Source organism: Lycium barbarum, chromosome 3 (assembly GCF_019175385.1).
Source record: "Lycium barbarum isolate Lr01 chromosome 3, ASM1917538v2, whole genome shotgun sequence".
Taxonomy (NCBI): domain Eukaryota; kingdom Viridiplantae; phylum Streptophyta; class Magnoliopsida; order Solanales; family Solanaceae; genus Lycium; species Lycium barbarum.
This window is the reverse complement of record NC_083339.1, coordinates 54,124,571-54,130,362: the sequence shown is the minus strand read 5'-3', so window position 1 is coordinate 54,130,362 and position 5,792 is coordinate 54,124,571.

Genomic DNA, 5,792 nt, shown 5'->3' with positions numbered 1-5,792 from the left:
TTTGATTGATCCAGGCTCCACCTTGTCATTTGTTACTCCGTATGTTGCGAGTCGATTTAGAGTCGAACCGGAGTCGATTAAACCCTTTGAGGTGTCTACACCCGTGGGTGAATTGGTAATAGCTAGCCGAGTATATAGAAATTGTGTAATTATTATTTGTGATCGTCGTACCCGGATTGATTTGCATGAGCTAGAAATGATGGATTTTGATGTTATTATGGGCATGGATTGGTTGGCTTCTTGCCATGCCAACGTTGATTGCCGAATGAAAATTGTTCGTTTCCAATTTCCGGGGGAACCAGTCCTAGAATGGAAAGGGAATACGGTGTCACCAAAAGGTAGGTTTATTTCCTATCTAAAGGCAAGGAAAATGATCACAAAAGGGTGTATCTATCATCTAGTTCGGGTTCAGGATGTAGAAGTTGAATCGCCGACTTTTCAGTCAGTTCGCGTAGTGAATGAATTTCTGGATGTGTTCCCAGAAGAGCTTCCAGGCCTTCCTCCCGAACGAGAGATTGATTTTGCTATCGATGTGTTTCCAAGCACGAAGCTTATATCTATTCCTCCTTATAGAATGGCTCCCGCAGAATTGAAAGAGTTGAAGGAGCAGTTGAAAGACTTGCTTGATAAAGGCTTTATTTGGCCTAGTTCATCCCCGTGGGGAGCACCCGTATTGTTCGTCCAAACGAAAAATGGCTCCTTGAGAATGTGCATTGATTATCGACAATTGAATAAAGTGACAATTAAGAACAAGTATGCTCTTCCGAGGATTGATGACTTATTTGATCAATTGCAAGGTGCCAAATGGTTTTGAAATATTGATTTGAGGTCCGGGTATCATCAAGTGAGCGTTATGGAGAAAGATATCCCTAAGACAGCCTTTAGAACAAGATATGGTCATTTTGAGTTCCGAGTAATGTCGTTTGGGCTAACTAATGCGCCGACGACATTTATGGATCTGATGAATAATGTGTTCAGGCCTTTTCTGGATTTGTTTGTGATTTTATTCATCGATGACATCTTGGTGTATTCTAGATCCAAGGCAGAACATGCGGATCATTTGCGGACAGTCCTTGGAGTTCTTCGAACTCGAGAGTTGTTTGCAAAGTTTTCCAAATGCGTATTTTGGTTGAACTCAGTGGCATTTCTGGGGCATATTGTAGCAGCCAATGATATTCGAGTGGATAGTCAAAAGATAGCCAAGGCCCACGACTCTGATGGAGGTTCGTATCTTTCTGGGCTTAGCAGGTTGTTACGGGAGATTCGTTGATGGTTTTTCTTCTATTTCTGCACCACTCACAAAGTTGACCCAGAAATCGGTAAAGTTTCAATGGACAGATGCTTGTGAACGTAGCTTCCAAGAGTTGAAAAGTATGTTGACTTCCGCCCCAGTCTTGACACTTCCAGAGGGATTGGAAGGATATGTTGTTTGTTGCGATGCTTCAGGTGTTGGGCTAGGCTGTATATTGATGCAACGTGGTAGAGTGATTGCGTATGCATCAAGGCAACTACGGAAACATGAGCAGAATTATCAAACCCACGATCTAGAATTGCTTGTAGTGGTTCATGCACTAAAGATATGGAGACATTACCTATATGGTGCCCATGTGGATATTTATAAAGATCATAAGAGCCTTCAGTATAGCATTAAGCAGAAAGAGTTGAATTTGTGGCAACGACGATGGTTAGAATTGTAAAAAGATTATGATGTTGATATCTTGTATCACCCCGGAAAGGTAAATGTTGTAGCTGATGCTCTTAGCCGCAGACCTCTGGGAAGTTTATGTGATGTACGACCAGAGAGAAGAGAAATGGTTCGTGAGCTCCAACAATTAGATAGCCTAGGAGTTCGAGTAGTGGACTCAGGTAGCAGAGGAGCTACTATTCAGAATTCAGCAATCTCGTCGCTAGTAGCATAAGTGAAAGAGCGACAATACGAAGATCCCATGCTAAGGCATTCCAGAGATACGCTCTCTCAGAAAAAGGAGTGATCATTTGAGCTTTCAGGAGACGGAGTTCTCCGATGTCGAGGCAGATTATGTGTTCCCAATGTGGCGGGTCTACGCCACCAGATATTGAGAGATGCTCATTGCTCCCGTTATTTTGTTCACCCCGGTGCGACGAAAATGTATCATGATCTTAAGTCTGCATATTGGTGGAATGGAATGAAGAAATATATAGCGGAATTCGTAGCACAATGTCCTAATTGTCATCAAGTGAAAATCGAGCACCAAAAGCCGGGTGGATTGTTGCAAGCTATAAAAATCCCAACTTGGAAATAGGAAGTGATTAACATGGACTTCATTTCAGGCTTACCCCGTTCTCGACGCAAGTGCGACTCTCTATGGGTAATTGTTGATAGGCTCACAAAGTCAGCTCATTTCTTACCGGTCAGGACGACCTATGTGGCAGAAGATTATGCAAAGCTTTATCTTAAAGAGATAGTGAGACTCCATGGTGTTCCAGTATCTATTATCTCAAACAGAGGGACTCAGTTTACAGTGAACTTTTTGAAGTCTTTCCAAGAGGGTCTGGGGACCCATGTGAGCCTTAGTACAACATTTCACCCGCAGACTGATGGACAAGCCGAGCGTACCATTCAGACTCTTGAAGATTTGTTGCGGGCATGTATGATAGATTTATGAGGAAATTGGGATGACTATTTGCCACTCATTTAATTTGCTTAGAATAACAGTTATCATTCTAGCATCCAAATGGCACCATATGAAGCTTTATATGGGCGAAAGTGAAGATCCCCAATTGGGTGGTTCGAAACAGGAGAGGCCAAAGTGGCCTATGAATTAGATCTACCTCCGGAGTTGGAGTCAGTCCATCCAGTTTTCCATGTCTCGATGCTTCGGAAATGTGTAGGGGATCCTACTAAGATCGTGTAAATAAGTGATGTGCAAGTGACGAAAAAGTTGACTTACAAAGAAGTACCCATTGCCATACTAGATAGGCAAGTACAGAGGCTAAGAAACAAAGAAGTGGCCTCAGTTAAGGTTTTATGGAAAAGCAGTAAACGAGAAGAAATGACATGGGAAGCGGAAGAAAGTTTGCGATCCAGATACCCTCATTTATTTCAGCCCTTGGGAGAGATCCATGATGAAACATCAGCGGTATGAGGTATGTATGATTTCCTTTTTCATGCTTTTGGTCGTGTGTGGCCATAGATATGTTGATATTGTGACGTAGCCCTGTGAGGCGGTGATATTTTGGGTTGTTGTGACAGGATGGAAGTGCCATATTATAGGGGAGACTCTGGCGAAATTTTTATAGAATCCCTGAAGACTTTAAACATTCGAGGACGAATGTTCTTAAGGGGGGAAGAATGTTACACCTCGGAAAAATCCTCCATTGTTGTCCAAGTGAATGGACCGGCGAGGAGTATGATTATCCGATGTTTTCATGAGTAAGGAATAACATTTGCCGACCCTATGTAAGATTTCGAAGGCAATTGCAAAAAGGGATAGGTTATGCTCCATAATGAATAATTATAGGTTTTGGAGATGTGAAAAGTTGCAGGTTTGCATTCCGGCCAGCTGGTTGTAAAATGAAATACGGACCATAAAGTGGTATACGGTCCGTAAACTGCCATGTCGTATTTTGGCTTCCAAACATCAACTTTTTGCCAATTGATCAAATGGTTAAATACGACCTGGAATACGGACCGTAAAGTGGTTTACGGCCCGTAAATTGTGTCCGTAAATCACCACGTCTCAGTTTGAGTTTCTGGCTCTGATATGATCAAACACGACCATGAAGGACGGTCCGTAAACTGAAATACGGACTGTAAACGAAGTTTACGACCACTGTGCTGTTCATTTAAGATCAGATTTTGGGTTATTAAATAAGGAACCAAGTTTATTATTTCATTTCCACATTTCATCCCTTCTCTCTAAAAAATCTCTCTACATTTATTCCACAAGATTTCAAGGATTATTAGTCATCAACAACACAAATCAAGTGAATCAAGTGTAAGGAAACCCATTAAGATCATTCAAGTCAAGAAAATCTTATTGAAGGAAAACTAGGGTTTTTGCTCAAGTGGAGTACTATCAACTAAGGCTCATTCCTACAACATCTAAGGTAAGATTTATGGTATTTATATGTTGTTTAAGGTATTTGAGAGTTAAAATTCTTGGACATTAGATGAGTATAGGAAAATGGGTCATGAATGATGAATAGTGACATTTTGAGAAATAGTTTGAATTGAGTTATGAGTCTTGATGTATTGTGATGTAAATGTATTATAAATGATGTTGAGAACATGAGTTGCGAGCAATGTGCGTGAATGGACATAGTTGTGTGTTATAGCCATGGATATGAGTAATTGAAAGTAAGTCTAGAAAAGTGGATAATGTGGATGAATAATGATTATTGTTATGGTATTGTGAATGCACTATTGACATTTGGGAGTTGATATACGCTATGGAGGAATGTCGTATAAATAAAGGAGATGCTGTCCGATTTTCTCTAGCTTTAGCCATGTGTGCTAGTCGTCGATTCTAACGATAGTATGACTTTAATGAAGGTATAAACACAATCGTTGAAAGAGGACGTGCAAGTGATAAATAGTCGAACGGAAAAGGTATGTGAGGCTAACCCTTCTTTCATAAGGCATGGTTCTTTGTCCAATCATCCAAATCTTTTACGAGCTTATGATGTTCTCCAAACGCTTCTATCTTCAAAGCTACTAAGATTATGATCCTCGATATTCTACGATTGTACTAAATTCCTCGTATGACGAGTAGGCCCATTAAGGCAAATGTGACGAATGACGATAATAGAGATAATGATATCGATGACGATAATGATGACGATGATGATAATGATGTTACTAGAAATGATGCTTATGAGCTAGTATATGTATGTACCTATGTATGACTATTTTGGAACCCCGAGCTTTTGAGGCCGGGTATGATATGTAAATAAGTATGTATATGATTACGAAACGCGCGCACACCTCTGCAGATGGTATGGATAACCCTGACGCCTTGGTAGGGCCAGGTAGATATAACCCTGAAGCCTTGGTAGGGCCAGGTATGAAAAACTTGAGCCTTGGTTGGCCAAGTATGTATGAAACACCGATCGTACGTAGTCGGGTATGCTATGTAAATGCTATGTATACGATATGATTATGTATATGACGTGAATATGAATATGATTTAACTATGTATATGAATGTGAATAAGGGCATGTATACGAATCCGAGGACAAATATGGTACGGGTACTATTATGGAATACGGATAATGATGTATGTACACAAATACGTATTAGCAATGGAAAGTTCCTATGAAAGACAAGTAAGTGCATATGACGATGATATTGCCATCTCCCATCCTACGCTATTTCTTGTGTTGCTATTTATGCTTCTATATTGATATTGATCATGCTTTACATACTCAGTACATTCTTCGTACTGACGTCCTTTTGTTTGTGGACGCTGCATCATGCCCGCAGGTGCACTGGGAGACAGGCTTGATCCATAGCTGCTTACTCAGAGATTACATAGCAGAGCTCCGTTTAATTCGGAGCCATAGCTTTTGGGTACTTATTCTTTTTTGTATATAATTATGGGCATAGCGGGGTCATGTCCCTCTCTTGTGATATGTTATACTCCTCTTAGAGGCTCGTAGTCACGTGTATATGGTTAGATATGTCTGGCCATGTCGGCCTATATTTTGTATATCATTCTGATAGCCTTGTCGGCTCATGTACGTTTATGTGGCATGGATGTCAATTATGATATAAGGGCATTGTCGTCCGATGGGACTAGTATGATTGTTCA